Raw genomic sequence first — 27,178 nt, forward strand, 5'->3', positions numbered from 1 at the left:
ATTCAATGAAGGGACTGGGATGATCATATAGCTTTCCATTATCGAAGGCGGATGAATTACATGCCCAACATGTTCGCCCATCCAGAAGACGCTAAGAGATGGTTAGAGCTGTTTGAAAACCTAACTGAGGATCAAATACAATGGATGTTCGAATGGTTCCCTACCGAGGAGTTTATCTCCCGATCCAGAGACGCGCTGTTTCTGATATTAATCGGTCTGAGAGGAACCTACCATTATGTCCCTCTTCGAGTTATGAGACAGGCTGGTATGAAGCAGATTATAACAAGGGTCGACAAGATGAGTCACTTCCGGGCCGACTTCCAAGCTAATAACAGTCCTTATAAGTGCCAAGCTCAACATATGTGGCATTGCAAGATCATCATGGGAAGAGATACTATCGAACTAGACAGATACCACGCTGGTTGCGCTCCCTACTATTCAGGCTGGTTGGAATCTAATCACGACAGTCTGGGTCAACCTTTGGTTCCCCTCCCCAAAGGTTAGTTCGTGCACTCTGTCATCATCATCCTATTCAACGAGATCCAGGGGCCCCCCACCCACTCCTCCTCTTAGTCCTATCATAAACAAGAACAGAGGGAAGGCGGAAGATTTGAACAACACAGAAAGGAAAACTCAACTGAACTGGTAGAGGTCACTCATGGTACTCAGGTTTCCAAAGAAAGTGCATCCCAACTCGAGCAAAACTGTTGAAGTTCCAAGAGGAACTTGATCAAGTTTGGAATCTGGCAAATTTGTCATTTTCCCTCACCACTCCAGATGTCAACTTCCCAAATGCTCAAGACCCCACACCTCCACAAAATATCCCAAAGCCACTAAACCATCCCGCTCCTCACCGCCACTACAACACTTGCCATATTTCCAACAATACTCCACTTCCCATCTCGAAACCCCAAAACTCCGCAAATGACCACTTTTGCACCCATCATAACACCCATATCTACGTGGAAACCATGCCACACTCCACCCAACCCATCTCAAGCGCACCCGAGTCTGATAATAAAGACTTGCTCATTAGGAATCTGGCTGAAGAACTCAAGAAATTGGCTATCCGAATTCAGGGCGTCGAAGAAAGTAAGGGGATTGAAGGGTTGAACTACGAAGATCTTTGCATACAACCCGGTGTCGAACTGCCCGAGGGGTACAAACCTCCTAAGTTCAAAATGTTTGATGGTACAGGGGATCTAAGAGTTCATTTGAGAACATACTGCAACAAGCTGGTAGGGGCAGGAAAGGACAAGAGGATCCGCATGAAACTTTTCATGAGGAGTCTGAAAGTAGATGCTCTGTCTTGGTACATTAGCCAAGACCTGAAGAAATGGTCGAACTGGGTGAGTATGGCATCCGACTTTATGGACAGATTCAGGTTCAACACAAAAAATGCACCATATGTGTTCTACATCCAGAACCTAAAAAAGAAGCCCGCGAAAACATTCCGCGAGTATGCTACTCGCTGGAGATCAGAAGCTGCTAAGGTCAGGCCTACTTTAGAGGAGGAACAAATGAACAAGTTTTTCGTCCGGGCTCAGGACTCGCAGTATTATTAAAGGCTAATGTTGATTGAGAACCATAAATTTTCTGACATCATCAAGCTGGGAGAAATGATCGAAGAAAGCATCAAAAATGGTATGGTTACAAACTTTGAAACTTTACAAGCCACCAATAAGGCTTTACAGTCTGGTGGTACGTCCAAGAAAAGGGACGTAGGTGCCGTAATGGTGGCACAAAGAACAAAATTACCTATCAAATACCAAACCTATCCAATGCCTCCACTCACATACCAGCCTACTCCGAACTACCAGACACCCTCACCCTCTTACCAAACTCTACCACCCACTTATCAATTACCTCCACCTCCCACATATCAACCTACCTCACCAAGATACTCCCAACCTGCACATGTCTACCAAGCCTACAATGCTCAACCATCCCACTATCAATCGCCTCCTACACATCAAAACTTTCCTATACTTCGACCAAATTTTGTTCGAAGACCTCCCAAAATAGTATACCGCCATTGCTAAACCCATTGACCAGCTGTATGAAAGGCTCAAAGCTGCTGGTTATATAACCCCTATTCCTGTCATAACCCCTGAGAACCCTCCTCAATGGGTCAACCCAAACAAATCATGTGCATACCATTCCGGCATGAAATGACATACCATTGACGGATGTCGCTCCCTGAAAGACAAGATCCAAGCCCTAATTGATAACAAGATTATTGTGGCAAGGGAGCCTACTCCGAATGTCCGCAATAACCCTCTACCAGACCAAAAGGGTGGAGGTTTTCACATGATTGAAATAGAGGATAATTGGGACCCCAAGGGATCGATCGGTTTGATCACAGAAGGTGACGTTCCAAATAAGCCAATAGTCACCCTTAATCCAATTGTAGTCCAGATTTATCCTTCTGGGGATGCCGAGGTAAATATGTCCATGCCACTTAAGTTTGAAGCAACATCCTTTGCAAAGACGCCAAAGCTAATTGAGGTCAAATTTATGTCACCAGCAAATGCATCTGCACCTTTCGAATTGTAGTTTTACCGCCTAAGGTGCATGCTCCGTTCGGAGTAAAGATAGCCACGCCAATTTCGGTGGCAATGTCTGTCGTAACATCATTCCATACAAATGCCATACCTTGGGACTACAAAGCCAAAGCAAGAAGAAAAGGGAAGGTCAAGTTTGGGAAAGCCATTGCGGCACAGGGTATGGCGAGAACCGGTAGGATTTATACCCTGGAACATTTGGTTAAGTCAAGCAAGCAGGCCTCTGGTCGGCCAACCATCACTGAAACCGGGCCCGATGATCTCTAGAGAAAGATACAAGCCAGGGAATACTCGGTCATTGATTAGCTGAACAAAATGTCGGCACAAATTTCTATCCTAGCGTTGCTACAAAATTCCGATGCACACAAGAATGCCTTTTTAAGGATGCTGAGTGAGGCATATTTACCAAGCAACATCATCGGAGGAGAGATGGCAAACATGGTGGGGCAGGTATTGGCAAGTCACAAGATCACTTTCCATGAAGATGAGCTGCCACCCGAAGGGTTGAGTCACAACAAGGCGTTGCACACTACCGTGCAATGCGAAGATTATTTTATCACCAGAATCCTGATTGATGGAGGGTCCAGCCTCAACATTTCTCCGTTGGTAACACTCAAGACATTGGGAAAGGGGTTGCATGAGATCAAGGACAGGGCCATCAACGTCAAAGCTTTCGACGATTCCCAAAGGTCCACCATTGGGGAAATCATCCTGTGTTTGCAAATAGGGCCTACTTGGTTCGATATTGATTTTCAAGTGATAGACGTACCGACATCTTACAATCTACTGCTGGGATGACCTTGGATTCATATTGCTGGGGCCGTAGCGTCAACACTATATCAGACAGTGAAGTTTGAGTGGAACCACTAAGAGGTGATCATTCACGGTGACGGTAGCAATCCCATATACAATCGCCAGACCATCCCAGCAATCGAAGGCAGAAGAAAGATAGGCAGGGAGACCTATCACCACATCGAGCGAGTCAACGCCGTTGACAAGGACAAATGGTGGGACAACAACATTGAAAGAATATTGAACTGGAGTGGATACGAACATGGCAAGGGACTTGGCAAGAACCTCCAAGAAATCGCTAAGCCTATCAAATTAAAGAAACATGGCACCACCTTCAGTCTGGGATATGAGTACACTTGGGAGGAATTCAACAACTGGCCGCCACCATGGCGCAGTCCTTACTATCAGCTGGAGTAGCCAATACCATATTTGGAGCAGACTTTCTAGCCAACCGATGTTATGTATGAGTCAGAAGAAGAGGAAGCACTGACAGCAGTGAGGAATTTGTTCTTAGAAGACGATGATATAGATTGTTGTGTTGTTTTCAAGGAGGAGGGGGAGGAAGGCCCTTCTATACAGGTAGTAAGCAGAGGAGCCCGCCTCAATAACTGGACCATCAGGACAACCAGATCTCGACGAGCCTTGGGGTAGCAAGGCTGAACAAGCATCATGCACTATCTTTTATTTTTACTAGTTGACTTTCCTTTCGTATTTTAAATTTCGTAATAAGATCTTTAATGTTCAAAACAGTCATGGAATTTATCAAAGCATTTCGATTTTCCTTACAAATATTACTCTTATTATTTTCTCTCATTACTTTACTTATACAACATTACTATTACTTGTCTTGATGGACCGATAACTGTGACGTGCAACAAGACAACGCAACAAACGGACATAGATTCAGAGGAAGATAATATACCAGAAGAGATTGTTAAAGAAGTCAAAAATTTCGAGAACAGACCTAAGTCCAACCTGGACGAGACTGAGATTGTTAACCTGGGAGATGCAGAAATGTCAAAGAGACACGAATTAGCATTCATTTGTCACCGTCAGAAAAAGGAAGAGTACACATAATTTCTAAGGGAATATGAGGACATATTCGCTTGATCGTATGATGACATGACTGGTCTGAGTACATCCATTGTGGCTCACAAACTGTCAATCGATCTAGTATGACCGCCGATAAAGCAAAAGCTTAGAAAGTTTAAGCCTGACATGAGTCTGAAAATCAAAGAGGAAGTCGCTAAGCAAGTCAAAGCCAAGGTTCTCAGAGTAGTAGAATACCCAACATGGTTATCCAACATTGTGTCAGTACCAAAGAAGGACGGGAAGGTCAGAGTCTGTGTCGACAACTGGGATCTCAACCGGGCCAGTCCGAAAGACGACTTCCCCTTTCCAAACACACATATCTTGATCGACAATTGCACCAAGCATGAGTTGTAGTCATTTGTAGATTGTTTTGCGGGGTATTATCAGATCTGGATGGATGAAGAAGATGCTGAGAAAATGAATTTCATTACGCCGTGGGGGATGTACTGTTACAAGATGATTCCATTCAGATTAAAGAATGCTGGGGCCACCTACATGAGGGCCATGACCACCATTTTCGACGATATAATACACAAAGAGATCGAAGTATATGTAGACAATGTTATCATTAAGTCCAAGAAAGCCACTGATCACATGGAAGATTTGAGAATGTTCTTCAACAGCTTGCAAAGGTACAACCTAAAACTGAATCCCGCAAAGTGTGCATTAGGGGTTCCTGCCGAAAAACTACTTGGGTTTAGTGTGAGTCGCCGAAGAATTGAACTGGATCCATCAAAAGTCAAAGCTATTCAAGAATTGCCACCGCCAAAGAACAAGAAGGACGTAATGAGTTTCTTGGGGAGACTCAACTACATCAACCGATTCATAGCGCAATCTATTGTCATATATGAACCAATCTTCAAGATGTTGAGGAAGGACACCGCTACCAAATGGACTGATGACTTCCAAAAGGCCTTCGACAGAATCAAGGAGTACATGTCAATACCACCAGTTTTGGTCCCGCCCAAGCCAGGTAGACCTCTATTACTCTACCTTACGGTACTGGACGGAGCTTTCGGTTACGTCCTAGGGCAACATGATGAGACGAGGAGGAAGGAGCAGGCCATCTATTACCTAAGCAAGACGTTCACCCCGTACGAGGCCCTGTATTCTTTGTTAGAACACACTTGTTGCGCTCTAACTTGGGTAGCTCAGAAGTTGAGGCATTACTTATGTGCCTATACTACATATCTCATATCAAGGATGGATCCTTTGAAGTACATCTTCCAGAGGCCCATGCCCACTGGAAAGCTAGCCAAGTGGCAAATACTGTTGAGTGAATTTGACATTGTCTACATAACTCAGAAAGCGATCAAAGGACAAGCACTAGCAGATCACCTTGCTGAAAATCCCGTGGACGGAGAGTACGAATCCCTAAAAACGTACTTTCCTGACGAAAAGGTATCATTCATGGGAGAAGATATTGCAGAATCCTGTGATGGTTGGAGAATGTTTTTCGATGAAGCAACAAATTTCAAAGGAGTCAACATAGGAGCAGTCCCAATATCAGAAACCGGTCAGCATTATCCGGTATCTTCCAAAGTCAGGTTTTCTTGCACCAACAACATGGTCGTGTAAGAAGCCTGCATCTTAGGGCTCAAGATGGCCATTGACATGAACATTCAAGAATTGCTAGTAATTGGGTATTCAGACTTGCTTATATATCAGGTCCGAGAAGAATGGGCGACTAAGAACTCCAAAATACTCCCTTAACTACATCATGTACAGGTGTTGAGAAAGAGTTTCACAAAGACAGAATTCCAACATGTCCCCAGAGTCCAGAATGAATATGTCGATGCACTGGCTACCCTATCTTCCATGATACAACAACCAAACAAGAACTTTATTGATCCCATTCCGGTAAAGATCCATGATCAGCTAGCTTATTGTGCTCATGTTATGGAAGAAGCAAACGAAAAGCCTTGGTTTCATGATATCAAGGAATATTTGACGAAAGGAGAATACCCAGAACTTGGAAAAAGCTACTCATAATTGCACACTTCAGAGGTTGTCCAGCAATTTCTTTCACAGCAGAGGTATCCTGTATAGGAGGACTCCTGATGTGGGATTACTAAGGTGTGTCGACGCGAAAGAAGCATCTAAACTGCTAGAAGAAATCCATGCTGGGTCCTGCGGTTCACATATGAACCGTTTTGTCTTAGCCAAGAAGATACTCCGGGCTGGTTACTTCTGGATGACTATGGAAACAGACTGCATCCAGTATGTCAAAAAATGCCACCGCTACCAGATACATGCAGACATGATCAAGGTGCCCCCAAATGAGCTTACTGTAACAAGCTCACCATGGTCGTTCGCCTCTTAGGGAATGGACGTCATTGGACCACTAGAACCTGCCCCGTCCAACATACACAGATTCATCCTAGTAGCAATCGACTATTTCACCAAATGGGTTGAAGCAGCATCTTTTAGAGCAATGACCAAGAAGGTCATGGCAGACTTTGTCCGTGACCGCATTGTTTGCCGATTCGGGGTTCCAGAGTCAATCATCACTGATAATGGCTCCAATCTCAACAGCGACTTGATGAAAGCTATGTGTGAAAATTTCAAGATCAGACAAAAGAATTCTACAGCCTACAGGCCTTAGATGAATGGAGCCGTAAAAAACGCCAATAAGAACATCAAGAAGATACTAAGGAAGATAATAGAGAAACATAAGCAGTGGCACGAGAAGCTATCATTTGCTTTACTAGGGTACCGCACCACAGTTCGCACATCAACAAGGAAAACCCCCTACATACTGGTATATGTCATAGAAACGGTCATTACCGCTGAAGTAGAAATTCCTTCCTTGAGGATCATACATGAAGCAGAGCTCGACGATGTAGAATGGGTAAAAAGTCGATATAAGCAGTTAGCCCTCATAGATGAAAAGAGGATGAACGCAGTTTTTCATGGTCAACTTTATCAAAACAGGATGTCTAGAGACTTCAACAAAAGAGTCAGGCCGAGACAGTTCACACCGGGGCAGCTGGTGTTAAAGAAAATTTTCCCGCATCAAGATGAAGCCAAAGGGAAGTTCTCTCCCAACTGGTAGGGTCCGTACATGGTTCACCGGGTTATGACAGGAGGAGCCCTCATACTTGCAGAAATGGACAGAGAAGTCTGGCCAAAGCAAGTTAATTCAAATGCAGTCAAGCATTACTATGTGTTATCTTTATGCCTTCCTATACGATGTAATTTGAACTATGCCTGACTTGATTCCCGTTTAAGAGGGGATACGTAGGCAGCCCTATGGGTTCGGTTACAATATAATAAAATTTCCATTTTCCCCCGCTATTGGAAACTGGGCAGAAGTTTGAGGAGGACCCTCAAAATTCCAAAGTTGATTTCAGCCAATCATCGCAAACAACAGTCAGAAACATCAACCCATTAAACTGGGGTAGAATTTTGAGGAGGACCCTCAAAATTCCGTAGCAAGAGCGGTTGCAATATTCTGAACCACGTCACAGTTGTCGATTCATCTAAAAGCTGTTTCTTTATCATATACTTATATCGTATTTTTACAAAATCATGCATGTTTATTACTGAAATTACATTGTTTAGCAATGCTACCCCAATGATACATACAACCTCACCAGATCAAAGTCAAGCGGGTCAAGCAGAGCCTGCGGGGATACGAACTAACCTCCCCCCTCTACAAAAGTCATGATTTTTCTTTGGATGTAGGTACTTGAGTTGCAAAATCATCAAATATGCCATACACTCATGAGACTTACACTATTTAGAAATACAACTCTCAGAACTATTGCACTTATTCGCAGTTGCTATCCGCACACAATAGTGTCCTCAGTAGGCACAATGTCCCTAGCAGCCACAATATCGCAATCAGCTATCAGCTAAGAAAACTCTATGTCTTTCATTTCTTGCATAAGGATACTATTTTGCCTTCCGATGTTAAGCTCTACTTCCATCTGCATTCTTGCATTACATAAGGCTACCATTCTGCCTTCCGAGACTAAACACTATCTCCATCTACATTTCCTGCATTGCATAAGGCTACCATTCTACCTTCCATATGCATTCTCTCTTGTTTCTTGAACTGTGGACTGTTTACAAGACCTACTGCCTGTTTTTCTCTATTTACTTCTTTGAAACATGTTTGTCCTGATTTAAGATTTCAACTTCACAACAATGTGTTTATTTATTACTTTTGGTATCCCTGTCTGCTTACTACTTCTGTATAGTTCAACACTTGCTCTAGCATATTGATTTCTTTCCGCCTACTCTATTATGAATCCCAAACCCCTGCCTCCCTATGTGTTTAAGCTATGGTTTGAGGCATGGCAATACTGCAGTTATTGTCCATGAATCAAACTCGATCCTTTGGGATCCTAGCCTCAAAATAGTGTGTTCTGGCAGGTTTGAGAGTATGCTAGCATCCTCCATTGTTGAGCATGCTTGAAGCCTACCCTTGCCTAAGCAATAGGTTCTTTACAATCTCCCTATTCCCTATTCCCCTATGTGTACTTATTTGTAGCTATTTCCCTCTCCCTTTCCCCTTTCAGATTTTTTCTGCACCTGCACCCTCTCTTAGTCTTTAAGTTCTGCCCCCCTCTTGTGAGCCTTGCCTTGGGACCCTTTGAGCTCCCTCTGAACTTGGACACTTGAGGGCTGACCCTTCCGCACTGCACTTGTCCTAATCTGATAATACATTTGGGTGTGAGCATTGCCCGGAGTCCCATTGAGGCTCTTAGGGAACTTTGACACATTCAAATGGGAGAAATGCTTTGGATCATGATCTCTTGGAGTTGGTTTACCTCATATTCAGACATGAAGTCTGAATCAGGCTCTCCTTTGGTTGTACTTTTATATTTTCTGATGTATTTTGTTTTACTTTATTCCAAGCTGTAATAATTTGTAATAATCTCTTGGGGATGGCTAGTGAAAAGGACGGGTAACTATGTATGCAAAGGGTAGATACCATGCCTATAGGTCATTCAGAATTCTACATTCTCACGTAGATACTATGCCTATATGTCATTCTAAATTCTATATTCTCATATAGATACCATGTCTATAGGTATTTTGAATTCTGCACATTCAAATGCATATAGAAAGCATGCTTATAGGGGATTCTGAATGTCCATTTTCGCATAGAAATCATGATCATAGGATTACTACATTCATATAGATATTATGCTCATAGGTTTTAAACAAATGCTACATCTAGATATCATGCTCATAGTTTTTTCTGCCAGTTAGATACCATGTTTATAGGTTAAAACCAGTCTTATACATTTAGATATCATGTCTATAAGGCTTCTGCATTTTTACCATGTCTACAAAAGGCTTAAAATCAACTACGCATAGAAAGCATGTCTATAGGAATTCCAAATCGAATCTGAATCGCTTCATTTACGTATAGAGCTAAAACCAATAATAATAAGTACCATTAGTTGCAGAACTTATAACCTTCATTAAAACTTGTCTTTTCTTTTTGATTACCGTATTCAGTCTATTTTTAGACCTTGTTATTTCATTGCTTTATGAATTTAGTAGATGTCATGCCCATAGGATCCTTGTCCAACACTTAGACAAGCCTTAGGGTAAAGTTATAAACTAAATCTGTTCTATTAACTACAACCAGCAGGCAGGCCAGATTCAGGCTTCTTATCTGAATTATGTAATAAATCAGTCTACCTAAATCTTTAAGTCCTCTCATGTTAGTATTTAATCAGGCCCTAAACAGTATGTGTAAATCATGCTAATTACGTGCTTATTTGTTTAAAGGAGGTGTATCTGAGCCCTTTTTGCTTGTTATGTGCTTTCTCCTAATTTGCTATACATGTTTTGTGTGTTGCCTTAAAATTTTACCTTTGAAACTACAAATAAGCCTATTACCCCTCCCCTTTAGGATTAGTAGTTCTAAATGCCTCCAGAACTGATATGATTGGGACGGGTAATAACATGCAATAAGTAAAACGAGACCATTCTGCGCTTTAATACCTTAACAGAGTGGGAAAGGTAGATATTGATATGATGACCACGCGATAATGTCACGTGTAGCCCCTCATTGAGGAGTGATTACCGGGCATTATGTGGGGTGATCCATATTATTAATAAACCTAGGACCCCTTTTCCTTTTGTTTCTTCTAAAGATTTCAAACTATGTCTTTAAGGAAAATCAGCTTTCTTTTAGTTCTTTCCAACTTGTTTATTTGTCAACCATTATGTGAAAATCCCCTCTTATTTGAAGTTTCATTTGCTTACATGTTATTTGCACCTAAAGTCACAACAATAGTCTGGTCGGGAACCACACTAGTGGATCCTGAGGGGTGCCTAACACCTTCCCCTTGGGATAATTTCAAGCCCTTACCCAATTTCTAGTTACTCAAATCAAAAACTTCTTGGTGTCCTAATGCACCTTAATCATTAGGTGACGACTCTTCAATTCAAACCCAAATTTCCAAAAGGGAATGAGTTGCCCTCCCAAATGTCATAAACCTGATTTCGCGAGAAAAAGGGGGTGCGACAACCTACAAAACAGAAGATTGTTCTATCTCGGGGATGCACCTCCAGATCATATTGTCAACACATATTCGAAACAGGTAAGGTTCATCCCAATAATACATGCGGCAGTCATGATAAAACGTTTTCTTTTGTACAGAGGAAAGGTCATGGGGAACTATACCGTTGGCCAGGTAATTCGCAAAGTCTGCATACCATGCCATTTCCTCAAGGCTAGTAGTGAGCAGCTGCTCGTCTGGAAAGGTTTCCAGAATATCCTCAACCTCAACTGAGTTTTCACCTCCCTCAAGTCGTGATAGATGGTCAACGACTTGGTTTTCCATGCCCTTATGGTCACAAATTTCGTGGTCGAATTCTTGCAGTAGCAACACCCAACGAATCTGGCGTGGCTTAGACCCCTTCTTCTCAATCAAGTACCTGAGATCTGCATGATCAGTGTATACAATTACCTTAGAGCCAATCAAGTACGATCTGGATTTGTCGAAAGCAAACACCACAACCAACATCTTCTTCTCAGTCACAATGTAGTTCAACTAGGCTCCACTCAGTGTTCTACTGGCATAGTAGATTGGATGCGTTAGCTTGTCTTTTCACTATCCCAGTACTGCCCCCACTATGTAGTCACTGGCATCACACATGAGTTCGAATGGTTGCTCCCAGTCGGGGGCAACAATGATGGGTGTTGTGACTAGCCTTTTTTTCAACTCCTCGAATTCTACCCTGCAATCATCAGAAAACAAGAAAGGGTGATTTTTTCTAACAACTTACAGAGAGGGTTGGCAATTTTTAAGAAGTCTCTTATGAATCTCCGGTAAAATCCGGCATGCCCGAGGAAGCTCCTGATTGCCTTGACTGAAGTTGGAGGTGGCAGCTTTGCTATTACGTCAACTTTAGTGCGATCCACCTCAATTCCTCTACTGGACACCCAGTGCCCCAAGACTATGCCCTCTTGTACCATGAAATGGCACTTCTCCCAATTAAGAACCAGGTTAGTCTCAATACAACACTTAAGCACACGAGTCAGATTTATAAGGCACTCATCAAATGAGTTCTCCAAGACTGAGAAATCATCCATGAATACCTCCATTATGTCCTCTATCATGTCAGTGAATATGGCCATCATGCACCTTTAGAATGTGGGGGGTGCATTACATAAGCCAAAGGGCATCCTCCGATAGGCATAAATTCCATATGGGCAAGTGAAGAAGGTTTTCTCTCTGTCCTCTGGTGCAATGAAGATCTGATTGTACCCTGAGTACCCATCCAGAAAACAGAAGTGAGACCTCCCTGCTGATCTGTCTAGCATCTGATCAATGAAGGGAAGTGGGAAGTGGTCTTTCCGGGTGGCCAGATATAACTTTCTGTAGTCCATGCAAATTCTCCAGCCCGTGACGGTTCTTGTTTAGATCAGTTTATTGTTATCATTTTTGATCACCGTCATGCCACCCTTCTTCGGCACATATTGCACCGGGCTAACCCAGTTGCTATCAGAGATTGGGAAAATGATTCCCGCATCTAACCACTTTATCACTTCTTTCTTCACCGCTTCCTTCATGTTTGGGTTCAGCCTTCTTTGGTGTTCCTTGGAAGGTTTGTGTCCCTCTTCCAGCAGAATTTTATGCATATAATATGAAGGGCTGGTCCCCTTAATGTCTACCATGGTCCACCCAATGGCACTCTTACACTCCTTGAGTACCTGCACGAGTTGTTGTGCCTGTACATCTAACAAACTGGCTGAGATAATAACCGGTAATGTGGAGTCAAGTCCAAGGAACTCATACCGGAGATGGGCGGGCAGTGGCTTCGATTCCAGCTTTGATGGTTCTTCAATGGATGGCTTGGCTGGAGGTGTTTCTCTATTTTCTAAGTGCAAGGGTTCAAGTTCAAGAGTTTTATAGCAGAACCCTCTGCCATCTAATGTCAACACCCATTCATCAAGTTCTTCTCCATTCACCTCATCTAAATTCATCAGACATGCAGCAAAAGGGTCCTTAATAGTCAACATCTCATCATCAGTTTCTACAATTACATCCACGACATCAATAAGAGAGCAATTAGCGAATTCACTTGGTCACCTCATAGATTTTTGCACATTGAATGTTATCTCTTCATTATTCAATCTCATCTTGAGCTCCCTAGTCTCACAATCAATGAGATCTCTCCCAGTGGCCAAGAACGACCTTCCCAAAACTATGGGAATTTCTTCATCCACCTTGTAGTCTAAGATCACAAAATCTGCAGGGAACACAAATTTCCCTACCTGAATCAACACATCATCCAGGATACCCGAGGGTCTTTTTACAGTCTTGTCAGCCAGCTGTAACAACATAGAGGTGGGTCTAGCTCTTCCAATCCCCGACCTCTTATAAATCGCTAGGGGTATAAGATTTATGCTGGCCCCAAGATCACAAAGTGCTTTAGCAAAAGCAAAATTACCAATGGTGCAGGGAATCGTGAAACTCCCCGGATCAGACAGCTTCTCAGCAATTGGTCTAGTCACCACCGCACTGCAGGTCTGAGTAAGAGTCACTGTTGCCATTGGAAATCGAATTTTCGGGACATCAAGTCCTTCATCATTTTTGCATAACCAGGCATCTCCTTCAACGCATCTGCCCTGACTCTTCCACCTTTTTGGTGAGTATACTCATCTGTGTCAATAAGGTGGCCATATTTTCAGCCATAGAGTTGGATGAATCTAAGGGCACTGAGTGAACCACTGGAGTGATAGGTGCATTCCTGGTTGTCCATCCTGAATTCTGTGTCATCTTGTCAAGCAGACTCTGGCCTTCTCTCCAAGTTTTGCTCAAAAATGCTCCACCAGCTGAAGCATCAACATTGCCCTTCACGCTATCTGACAATCCCATGTAAAACCGCTGTCCCAACATTAGATCTGGAATACCATGGTGCGGACATAGAACCAGCATCCCTTTGAATCGTTCCCATGTTTCATGCAGTGTCTCCATTGGTCTCTATTTGAAACTCAAAATTTCATCAATTTGTTGAGCAGTCTTGTTGGGTGGGTGGAACTTGTTCACTAATTGCTTGACTAACTCCTCTCAAGTTGTTATGGAATTAATGGGGAGTGAGTTTAGCCAGGTATGGGCAGCTCCTGTCACTAAGAACGAAAATAATAACAGCTTGATTGCTTCCGGAGTTACGTTGGGCTGCCTTTGGGTTTTGTAGATTGACAGGAAATTCTTCAAGTGCTGTTGAGGATCTTCGACTTGTGACCCCGAAAATAGTCCCTTGTTTTGCAACAAGTGCAACATGTTATTCGTGATTTGGAATGATTTAGCCTGTATTTGCAGGATTAAAATCATTGTGGCCAGATTTTCAACTGCAGGTTGTGCCTAGTCATAAAGCGCAGCCTCTAGCACCAGAGGTGCCACTGGCTCTACCAGCGCAGCTGGGTCCATTACATGATCCCCCATGTTTAATTCGAATTGTTCAGTTATTTGTTGTTGTTTGTTTTTTCGGTTGGCCCGATTCAAGGCCTTGAAAACTTTCTCGGGATCTGATAATGCTTCAAATACTTCACCAATTCTCGATTAGTTTCTAGGCATGCACTTGTACAACCAAGTCAACAAACGTTAAAATTTCAATATAAAGATTGGGTATAGAGAAAACTGACTACACTAAGAATTTTTGTACTTCTTTCAATTGTAATTGATAACACCATTAATTCCCCGACAACGATGCCAAAATTTGATCACGCCCAACTATACCTTATAAAAAGGACACGCGGACATTGTAAATATAATCTGAGTATTTAGCCCAGAGTCGAACCCACAAGGAATTAACCTATCAATTACTTTTGTTAGACTTACTAAATTCTACGGAATCAACTTCCCAAACGTTGCAAATAACAATTGAGGGTATTTCTGCTAACTAATAATGAAAGTAAATTAGCAACTGAAAACTAACTATGATTAAGTTGTAAACAATTAAGAGAAAGATCTAAGGTTATGATTTCCCCTGTTGATGGAATCCCTTCCGGTTGTGTTTCACATAGATTCAACAAATATTCTATATCAATCATGAGCACTCTTATTACTGTAAATCTCTCCCCAGTAATCATGACAATTTACTAAACGCACTCTCCCGAGTTACGCTAGCTGACTTTATTTATTACAGCTCACTTTAGATTGCACCCAAGGCTTCGTTATCCCTAATTCCGCCTTTAAACCCTCGATTATTGATCTCTCATATACTTTGGGAGTGGTATTGTTCAACAATTACCTAAATATGCACTCTCTCCTGAGTTATTCACACTAAATAGGCACAGCTAATTGAGGATCCTATCAATTAACTACAACAAGAACGTAGTTGATCAAATAGAGATTAAACTGGGCAAACTATATTATCATATCAAGAAGTTAATCCTTCAATAGGTTCCATCAAAACCCTAGACTAAGAAATTAGCTACTCATAACAAAACAAGATAAAACTACTAAATTATTCATAATGGATAATTGCAATAATAAAGAGAAGATAGAAGAACTCTAATGTTTTGTTACTCTTCTCACACTTGTTCTTGCCTCCAAAGTGGTCTAAAAACAAGCTTAAACATGTCTTGGGCGAGCTTTTAAAGTTTATAAGGATTTGGAACAAGTTTTCCCCGAGTTACACTTTGCTCCCCAAATTTCTGGCACGTTAATAGTTCACCGCGGTGGCGGCAAGACCGCGGCTCAACCGCGGTGAAAGCTGAACATTCTGCCTCGAGTACGTGATCTGCCGCGGTTCCACCGCGGTTCTACCGCAGTCACGACAGAATTCACTCAGTCCATTTTTTTTGCTTCTTTACGCTCGGGTACTTCTTGGTTGGACGTTTTTTTTCACATTATTGACTCCAAAATACTCTGTAGTGTTTCCTCACTTAGATTATTCCCAGCGAAGCAAAAGAACACCATTTAGAGCTTTTTGTTATCAATTCGCCTATAAAACAACAATAAAGCATGGTAATATTAAGGTGTAAATATCATCTATATAGCCTAATATCAGAAATGTTATGTGGTGTTTTATTATTATGTTGTTTCCAATTTTGTTATCTGAGTTGGTTTAGAAGTGTTGCCTCTGGTTTTGTCAATAAGTATATCTAAGTATGCTTTTGCTCATGACTTAGCAAGAAGAAAAACTGAGAGTACTCATCACATTTGTTGAAGTAGCAGGTCAAGATATAGCACATAGCAACTAGTAGTGAAATATATCTGATGCAATGAAAGATACTTTACTACAATATCTGACTGATTATCCCATCATAGCAGAGAGCCAGAAATCCTATGTATATGCCCAAAAAGAAAAGAGAGTACACAAAAACAACAATCTGAAAGAACAAAACTTGGAATACATAACTAGACTACCTGTTTTAAGCATACAAAATGAAGAAAAAGTGGGGAAATAGTAATGATTGATATCAATACAAAAGCTGTTTGAGGATTCATCTTTAGCCTCAAAAGCTGGATGTATTCCTTACATGCTCTCTGCAAAGAAAATTATATTGGTCAATGTCTGCCACATAAAATGAAATAGAGGTTAGAAATTTGTCTGTACTCACATATTTTCCCTTGTTAAGAGCGCTCAAGACTTAATCAGTCAACAACGACCTGAATCCAGTCAACCCCAGTCATATCTTCAACATCTTGTGCTTCAAGTTGAGGGCTCCTCCATAGTTTAATACTTTTTAATGAACAAATATCCCCGAAACTAGGCGGAATCTCCTCATGCTTACGACATTTCCATAGTTGTAATTTCTCAAACACAGGAAATGATTCCTCCCAAACCTCCCACTTAGCAAGAGTCACTCGCCGCAACGTCAAACATTTGAGTTTCTGGAAGATGTCTTCCTCTCCCATGTTCCATTCTTCCCCCTCAATGATTGCGTTCACAAGGAACAGATTTTCAAGCTTGGGCAGTCTTCCTATTGTTGATAGTGAATCGGACGTAAGAGGAAACTTACAAAAACCCAATATTTTCACACTCAAAGGGAAGTGAAAATCCCACAACGTCCGACTACTATCATTTGAATTTGAACTTTCAAAAGTTACTACCAGGATTTCTAGTTCATTTAGGTAGTTCAATTTCGGGAACCATGATTCCTTGAGAAAAAAATCAAGCTCTTGAAGATTGGGAAACCTTTTGAAAATATCCCATGTGTCTTTCGAATAGGAAAGTTTGAGTCCCGATAATCCTCTCATGTTCTCTAACTTTGAGTCCGCTGCTACTAGTATTGGTTCATCTGTATTCAAATCAAAGAAAGAAGAATAATCTATGTCCAGCACTCCCAACTTTACAAGATTCCAAATTGTCGGTAGTAGTACTAAGGTGGTCCATCGTTTCTCACCTGCAGTGTTTCCAGATTACAAAGATTTAAAGAAGACAAAGGCAAAGATTTAACTTCTGTCTTAATGTTAATAGCCTCAAATGGACCAATGTGCATATTTCATTGAGCAAAGAATCATTCACCTTGATAAAAGAGTCATCCAGTTGCAACACTCTAAGAAGCCTCAAGTGTCTTAGGTGACATATATCATAAAGACTATTGTCCAGCTTCTGTCCATATATCATCAAAGAATAGAGGTGTTTACCAGAATGCCTTTTCTTTTTTGAATCAAACAACACAAAATTGTTATGCCCAAAGTGCTCCTTATCATATTCAATGGTCATTTGACGTGGTATTAAATCCGAAGAAGAAGATGATGGAGCACTTGAAGTTATCAAGTCAAACAACTTTTCCTCTCTTACTTTTATCAAACAAAATTCATGCACAAGATCATGAATTTGGCAAGTCCGATCGTTACCTATCTCATTGAAAGAAATAACCAAGCTACTGGAAATTAAATTATCCAAATAAACATCCATCACTTCTTCCACATTGTTCATATCTGTGTGTTCCGCAAATCCTTCGGCACGCCAGAAACTTTTCAATACTTCGACTGCAATTGCTCTGTCCTTCCGATAACTTGCAAAGTAAGCACGACTTTCATGGATCAGGTAAATGGTCATAACTTAATGCTATAACCTTCATCACGTCGTCTTCTTTCTGGAAAATGAAGGAATGCAAATTATTTCGAACTTCAAGCCACACATACTTTTCTTTTCCTTCCCCGCAATAACTCCAGCGATCAGGTCAACCACCAAAGGAAGCCCTTTAAAATTTTGGACAATTTCTTTCCCAACATCCAGTAGTTCATCAGGGAAACTTTCTTTTCCAAAGACCTTTTTCTCTAATAACTCCATACTTTCTTCTAATCTTAGCAATCGAAGATCAAGCGGGTCAATGTTGCGTTGTGCATGCAAAGCCACTTTCTTTACTTGAGTCGTCAAAATAATTCGACTTCCTTTATCAACTTTAGGAAAAGGCCTTGTCAACTTATCCCATGCTGCAGTATCCCACAAGTTATCTAAGACTATAAGATACCTCTTTCCAAACAGATGTCTCCGTAGCTTATCAACAACATCAAAATTCTCACTGAATTTCGAAGTTAAGCCAGTAACTTGATTAAAAAGTTTTTCGAGCAGCTCCATCTCGTCATAATTTTGATCCACTGTGCACCATGCACGGATGTCAAAATGACTAGAAATAACCTTATCATTATATACTTTGTGTGCCAAAGTTGTTTTACCGGAACCAGGCATACCTGTGATCGAAATGACATCTAGCATTTTTGATCCACCGGTGAGATTCCTAATTATAAAGTCAGTCTCCTCTTTAAAACTTACGATTATTTTACCAGCTACTGATGACTTGCTTTCAACTAGCTTGTTGGGAAAGTTCACAACAATGAGGTCGCTGTTCTTGGAAATCTTCGCCTCTTCTTTGATAAGCGTAATCTTTTTTATGGCAAAGGGAAGTGAGAAAATAAAATGTAAGAGACCATTGTCTCTTACAATATTTGAATCAATGACATCTTTTGTCTCGTATGCCACATCTAAAACACGAGCCCAGAGGTCTTTATTCAATTCTAGCTCAACACTTACCAAAAAAGATCTTATGAATGCTAGATCTTCTTTCACGCACCTGATTTCTTCCTTTATCACAACAACGAGATAAGCATTAGAATTGAGCAAAATATTTAAGTGTCTAAGTAGAAGATGCATGAACAAGGGTCCATCATTCATGGGAAAACAGAGTTGAGATGAGTCCGGGGCTTTTAGGTAAAAATCTTTGAGTTCTCTCTTCAGGAATTCAATGTTGTCGAGCAAGCCTAGAGTTGCACTGTTTGTTTCATTGGTACTCTCTCCATTCTTTGATTTCTCTTCTAGGTCGTGAGCAATAGTTGATACGTCCCTGGTAAGTGCTCCAACACGTGCTAGGAATTCAAACAAATTGCCATTATGAATAAAGTCCTTATGCACATCAGTGAGGATGATTAATAGGAACTCTATCATGATGTGAATGTTTCGAGCCCCTGGAGTGCTAGCGATAATAACATTTATCATGTGCTCTTGCAGATGAATCAGATATTCTCTAAGAATGTCCGAAGATGTTTCTAGGATCTGTTTAATAAAGTGTCCAACTTCTGCTGATGTTGAAGCTTTCAAATTTGTAAAACATATGTGCATAACCTCCAACTGAGTTGGAATAATCTCCTAGAGTAGACGTGCCAGCTTGAAGAGTCGAGAGCGTCCACCAATTTGATTATGCCATAGGAAGCGTCCTACTCTCTCAGCCATTAGTCGAACCTGAGGTAAGACATATTCAACAATCTCATGCCCAATGCAACCATTCACAATCAACTCGTGGAAATCTCTTATGTTACCACATACATTATGAAGAATCTCATATTCGGTCATGAATGGAGAAAGTTGTTCAGCATGATACTTGGAAAGATGATGGAGATTCAGCAGGAGGAAGTCCAGCTCCAATTTAAGCTTTTCAGTTAGATCCACGTTAACAACTCTATGATTTTCTTCATTCTTTAAGCTCTCTATGAAATCCAGAACATTGAGGCTGTCCTTGCGAAGAGCAAAAAATGACACTTGCCAAAAGACAAACATTTTATCAAATTCTCACAAAGAAATACAGTTAATTCTCTATATACATTATGTTCTTAGAGTTTGAGCAACTGGTTATGTCCAAAATTAGCATGTCAAGAAAATTGTTTATTATGCATATGTTCAACTACATTAAAAGAATATGTTAAATTTACTAGAATATGCACTAAATAAGGGGATGCATAGATGATTTAGTGAAGATTTTTTCTAATCATTCCGAGGAAGAGATGAATAGTGGTAACTATGTTAAGCATATGAACACAACCTCTTGAAAATCATAACTAACCAGGATTGATAAGCTTTATAATGTTTTGTTGTTTTTGTCTTTATTCTTACATCAAAAAGTTTATAATTCTGTCAATAAGTTCCTTTTCTTTGTCATAACATAGCAAATGCACATGTCTCTAACAGCAAAAACTTGCTCGTACTTGGTATTTATACCAAATCATACTAACTTATAATGGTTAAGCGATTTAATAACGTAAGAATATATATTAAGTGAAAGAAATTTATATGCAGGCACATGGCATGCATCTGTTGGTTTAGTATATAAAGTCACAATTTATTGGAAAGAAATAAAATAAAACAAACAAGAAACAAAATTTATCCAATTCATGATATTAAGAGAAAACATAGTAAGCACGTCATTGATTTCACTTCCTTCAACCATAGGTTCATTTGTTGAAGTATGAGGTGAAGAAATGGGAGTAGAGGTGATTAAGCGAAGGAGGGAATAATCACAACTTACGTCACGGATTTCAATGCCTCCAACGATAGGCTCCTTGGCGGAAGTGGGCAGAGCAAGTTTCTGCAAATAAACACCAATAGCATCAAGGTACAACCCAGAACGCCCATGAAATCCCACAATAGCTACACCTTCTTTCACCACAAGCAAAAATGGGGTTTCACCAGCCTCACACCCAAATGGTACACAATTCTTTGCATTAGTAATAAGACATAGCGATTTTATAAGCGAATGGACATAAAAACGTTCAAATGTCCCCTAGATTCCGGTTAAATATTCCAAAGGAGTTGCCTCATTAACAACCTGAGATTATTGCAAATCACATATCAGTCAAATAAGTAGCAGAACCGGAATTTTTTACAAGAGTTCAGAAAAGTGCAAGAGGTCATATAAGAATTTGAAATAAGTGACCAAAAGCAAATTTGGACACTTAGTCGAATCCTCTCAAGCAAAGGAAGCGGCAAATTTAAATATGAACCAGTGTGTGCATTCATATCTTTGACTTGAAAGATGCTTATATAACTATAGATTTTACACTATGTACACTGAAAATGCAAAAACTTGCTACACTATCATATTAAGTTGAGATATAACGTGATTTTTCATATCAAGAGCCTGATAAAGTAACCCTGAAGGCTGTAAGACGAATAAATAGCCTGCTATAACTGATTTAATTGTCTTAATAATTAATTCGTTTTACATAATTGAATCACATTGCTATGACATGAGATAAATTTAACTTGAGAAGAACATTCCAATATAATCATGAGAATAAAATATGTCGACCACAATGTTTTTGAACTTACCTTGTCTCTTCGACTTCCATTCCCACCAAACTTGGGTGAGTCGATGGTAGTACCTTGTTCAGTAACGATTCTAAACATGATGGAGTGTATAAAATTTCCATGAACAATCAATATTTCTTTAATGAGACTTTCAGCTTGTAATTCCATTAAGATCCACCAGTGTTTCCCCATGGCTCAACTAATATCGAATCCGCTTGATCGTAACTCACTTGATTTTCCTTCACATGCATAACAAATCAATGGCTCCATTATCAAATTTTATTCCTATATTAGTAGTATTATTTTGCAGTGGAAAAAAACAGAATGAATATAGGCACAATCATGTAAAAGAAGAGAAGGTAAGGTACCATTGTTGGTGTCTTTATGATTTGCAGTACATAGCTAAACTTAAAAAAGTTACTTCTCATAGCGTTAAATTTGTTACAAAGTAGTTATACATAAAATAATGATCAACTGACATGTGAAACGAAACATATAAGAATTATGCCAGGCCTTATTCACCCATTTAACTGCCTTTGATTCTTTTTAAGTGTTATTATTTATTATTTGGAATGGGGTTATGATCACTTGTTATTTAGGCTTAATTTTGTATATAATCCATGTAACATATTTCAATCATTACAGGGCAATCAAAATACCATAAAATGAAACAAATACAAAAAACATTGTCTATAAGAAAATATTAGGTACGATAAAATGGTTGTTTAAAAAGTATACCAAATTGGAGGAATCTGACCAAGAGGATTACATAAGTTAGTGAGCACCTATATTTCCATCTAATACTTTGAACATTCGAATCACATGAAAAGTCAGTTAAACCATCAATTCTAAGAAAGCTGAAGTTCGCCAGTTACAAACAAAAACTTCAGCTCTAGAGCTGAAGTTCGCTATTTACAAACAAAAACTTCAGCTCTAGAGCTGAAGTTCGACAAATAGAGAACAAAACTTCAGCTACTATGCTTAAGTTCAGCAATTACAAACAAAAACTTCAGCAAATAGAGAACAAAACTTCAGCTACTATGCTTAAGTTCAGCAATTACAAACAAAAACTTCAGCACACTTGGTTCAGCACACTTGCTACTTCAGTCCTGTCTACTAGAATGCTGAAGTTTTCCGTGATTGCCTTTGCTACTTCTGCCTCGTATGTTGAAGTTACGCGAAAAAGTGGGTACGCTTGTAATTATTTTTGCAAAGCGGACACAAGTTAAAACGTGACCCAAAAAGCGGGTATAGATGCAAATGCACCTTGTTTAACTTTTAGTGGGCCTTGCGGTAATTTAAGTTTGAAGTTAGACTACCCAGTTTTAATATAGCATGATGATATGATACACTAAAAAGGGATGAATAACTTAGTGAAGGATTTCTTTAACCATTTTTCTGAGGAAGGGATGAATAGAGGTGACTGTCAAATACATAAAAGAACAACCTACTGGCTACGCAAAACAACTCTGCGTAAATCATCCTCCTTCTCTCTAGGAAAAAGGGTGAATAGTAATTCCGATACTATTTATCGGCCATAATTCCGGAATCCGGCGATGGATTGTCGCAAATTTGGTGTCAAAAGAACCCTCTTCTCTTTGCGAACAATCCCCATTTGGTTTCACCATCAAATCCATAGCCATTTGGGACAGATCTTAAATTTTTCTACACTATTACTGTAGCTCCGAGAATTTCCAGATTTTCAACTGGGCATTTGTCTCCGCGATGTAGTGTAGCAATCTATTGTAACGTAGTTGAAACTGTTGCGTAATAGAGCCCTTCCATGGCAACAAATGTCTCTTCCCAGCCTTTGGCTGTGGGAGAGCAGAATTCAAACTCTAATGAAGTTATTCCAAACATTAACAACATTCGTACATATGCAGCAAGTTTGAATCACAAACAATATGCCGCACCTCTCACAAAAACGACTTTGAAACCTTTTGAAATTGTTCATGGAGTCCCTACGATTCAGTTTTCATTGGAGGAACGTGAAGAATTTCCAAAGGAGGAAGGATTACACCAAGTTGTGATCATTAAATTGTCCAGCGACGCACTAAATCTGCAGGTTTTAAGGAATAATCTACCGAAAATCATTGGCATCAAAGGTAATTGCTTGTTAGGTTCATTGGCCCAACGACAACTCTTAATTCGTTGTGATCAATATGAAGATTATGTGTGTTGTTTAGCGAGAGCTGTGAATTACTTTCAACACAATGGAAAAGAGCATCAATATAGAGTTTTTCCATGGACTGTTGGTTACAATCCTAAGGAAGAAACCTCTAAGGCTGCTGTTTGGATTTCGCTGCCGAACTTGTCGCTAGAACTATTTGCACATAAGGCTTTACTGTCTATTGCAGCAGTAGTGGGAAAACCTATTGCAATTGATAAGGCAACTCAAATAAGATCACGTCCTAGCACAGTAAGGGTTAAAGTGATTGTGGATGTACTGGACACACTTCCTGAAAAGGTTAGGCTACAATATCTTGATGCTAAAACTGGTAAGATTATCGATGATTACCAGGAAATTATCTATGATAATTTGCCTTCGTATTATTGCCATTGTAAGCATCAAGGACTTGAAGAAAATCAATGTCGACGCTTAAAAGGAAAGGCAGTTCAAGATGCTCGTGTTTGTGATGAAACAGTTGAGAATGAGCATCAAATAGTTGAAAAATTGCAGGGTGATGCAAGAGTTTTTTTGAATGCTAAGAGAGCCGGACAACAACTTATAGAAGGATCACAAAGTGATAAGAACACTAGGAAGCAGGTGTGTGATGATTTGAGTAAAAGAGCAGATGCTACAGGTGTTCGAGATGCTGTGCAATTAGAAAAAACTAGCGGAAGTAAGGGTCTAGTTGTTCATGATCGAGATATGAATTCCAAGGGTGAAGCAACTGGTGTATATGTGGTTTTGGAGGCTGGGAAACCTGGTAAAGGAAGGGATCAGATTGAGCCTCAGAATACTAATCTTATCACTACAGGTACTGGGCAAAATACTCTAGCGCAAGGGCAGAAAATAGTAGTTGTTTCTAGTGTTGCTACAATTCCAGTTTCTGCAGCTCGTGCTAGGGTATCGATGGAATTGAATCCTGTTACAGTTCCTATATATGTTCGTGCTTTAGCAGGGGTTACTAAAGGACTAGGGAATAAGCAAAAATCTGATGAAGTTGAGCGTCAAACAGTTAATGCACATGTGATTCTTTATGCAGGCCAAGCTAGTGCAATTCTAGAAAACAAAACTGACGCTCTTGAGTTGAATAAAATTGTTGATCGAGTGGTGTCTAAGATTGATAAGCCTACTGCTGAAAATACAAAATCAGCAGGTTTACAGGCTGGAACTAATGACGCTTCTAAGGAAGGTGTAAAGAGTGATAACATTCATGAGAAAAAGGCTGAAAACTGGACAATGGTGTCCAGCAAAATAGGATCTCCAAGAAATAAAAAAGTGCAACAGCTGGCGCAAAAGCAAGGAGTTGAATTTACTAATTCTTTTGATGCCTTAAGCAATGACCAGGAACAAGTGGTGAATAAGGAGAGGAAGAGTATACAACAGGTTCTGATGCACGAACCTTTTTTGGATGATACTGCGATGACTATGCAACAATGTGATCGCGAGGCAGCTACAAAATCTGGGATGCATAAATCTCCAGGCAGTCCAGAACAACAGATACGTTCTAATGCAGAGGCACACAACTCCAATCCACCTAAATTGCATTTCTCCAATCCACAGGTTGAACAAATCATTAAAGATGTTCAAAAAGAAATGATGATGAACAATCCCATGATCAAACAACCTTTGGTCACCATAAACAAATCTGTTTTTGAGGTTCCTTCTCAGTCAATGGAATCTTGTGGAGAGGTTGAAGGTGAAACTGGGCAACTTATGTTATCAACGGGGAATAACAATAATGCTATACAAGGAAATTTGAGGCTGATGGCTATCAACTCTAAACTTTGGCTAGAACAACGGGAGGATGAAGATGAAGAGGATTGGGGAGATGGTTTTGCTGGCTATTAATCACAAGAGGCTGATCGTGAGGCTAATCATGAGAGTGTAGGTGAGGAGATTGATTCCTTAGCGATGGTAATATCTGAACGAGTTCCAGCAGCAAGTCCAACGAGCAATTTGAACTCCAATTCTCCTGTATTCGTTCCCAGAAATCCTTCATCTCCAGCTTTTTGAAATGCAGCAGCTGGAACACCTACAACTACTGTGCAACAGCAGCAAATTAATCCCAACACCTCAAACACAAAGCCTAATGGTGATCAAACAAAAACAGGAACACCAACATCTGGGCTGTTCCAAACTGTGACAACAAGTGCTCCTGCAAGAACATCTACAAGGCAAGGTACGCCAGCTGCAACTCATATAGGTGCAACATCGACCAAACATGCCACATCAGGTATCCATACAAGTCCTATTGAACAGCAGCAACAAAATGATCCAAACACTACAGCTAGGACTCCTACTGGTGATTGCAAAACAGTAACAATTTCACAAGTTGGGCAGCAACAGCTCGTAACCACTGCTCCAGTTATTTCGTTAGACGAAAGACAACTTTTGGATGCAATGGTAAGTTCTGACCCTAAAAAAGCTTTAAATCATGCTATTTTAAGCACTGGTCATAAGAATATGAGCAGGAACAAATCACAACAAAGTAAGGCAAGTCTGGTTACTGCACAAACTGGCAATACATTGATGACTCAGGGTGTTTCTCAAGACATGCCAAATCCACTATTGGTAGGTAGAGATATATATGAAGAAGGGGAGGAAGATGATATCTTAAATCAATGCCGGGGAGAGGCATCAAGAAAAGGTGACCTATCACCTATGCATAGTGGAAAAATAAAGAAGGCACATACAAGGAAAAATAGTTGGGACCTCCAATGAGAGTTGCCAAACAAAAGAAGGCTACCCCAACTACATCTACAAAGTCCAATCGTTCAAAAAAGAAATCATGATTTTTGAATACATCTTGAAGAATTGGGATTGTGATGAAAAAGAATTACAACTTGAAGAAATTACAAGTTCGGACAAGAAGGGACAACATTTTAATTCCTTCATCATTTTATTCTACCATTATATTAGTATACTCATTTGTAATATCATCACAGAGTATGTTATAAACTCTGTGATGATCATTGAATATTTGGTACTTTCTAGTTTTCGAATTTTTTACATGCATGCTAGTAGGTGAGGTTTTTTATGCCTCAATAGGATTAGTAAGGTAAGGTTTAGCAGGGTTTGTGTTTCTTTGGTCCTATGCCTTTGGAAATTATCCATACGGCTATAAGATTATATGCCCTCGTGAGACTTTGCAGGCAGCTACACCATGAATCCTCTACATGAGGCTGCCATAGGCAATGTGAGGCGCAGAGGAGTGATTATATAGCCAAGGCATATGGGTAACAATACCGATGCTATTGTCCCCCTTATTTGTACTTTTCCTAATTGTTATATTTTTCTTTTCTTCTATTAATAAAAAACTAGCCCTAGGCACTTGCCTAGCGGATTGCCAAAAAAAAAAGAGAACAACCTCTAACACTATAATTAACCAGGATTGATATGTTTTATGATGTTTACATTGTTTTTTCTTTTATTCTTTCAGTTTTGGGTTGTTATTAAAAACAATAATCTAGGAATTGATGAACCCTATTATTTGTTGATTAATATTATTGTTTCTATTTAATCGATCTACTTGATTATCTTCATTTGT

The 27,178-nt window shown here is 40.1% G+C and overlaps 1 non-coding gene and 1 pseudogene across 1 annotated transcript; one reads left to right on the top strand and one right to left on the bottom strand.

Annotated features, from left to right (window-relative positions):
• Positions 1-13,832: 13,832 nt before the first annotated feature.
• LOC138886616 (small nucleolar RNA R71) lies at positions 13,833-13,939 on the top strand. The gene has a single exon (XR_011405666.1). It is a non-coding gene; the product is annotated as a small nucleolar RNA R71 (small nucleolar RNA).
• A 2,245-nt stretch (positions 13,940-16,184) lies between these two features.
• On the bottom strand, positions 16,185-21,653 carry LOC104247949 (putative late blight resistance protein homolog R1B-14; annotated as a pseudogene).
• Between the last annotated feature and the right edge of the window lie 5,525 nt (positions 21,654-27,178).

The sequence above is a fragment of the Nicotiana sylvestris genome, chromosome 2 (assembly GCF_000393655.2).
Source record: "Nicotiana sylvestris chromosome 2, ASM39365v2, whole genome shotgun sequence".
NCBI classification, from domain to species: domain Eukaryota; kingdom Viridiplantae; phylum Streptophyta; class Magnoliopsida; order Solanales; family Solanaceae; genus Nicotiana; species Nicotiana sylvestris.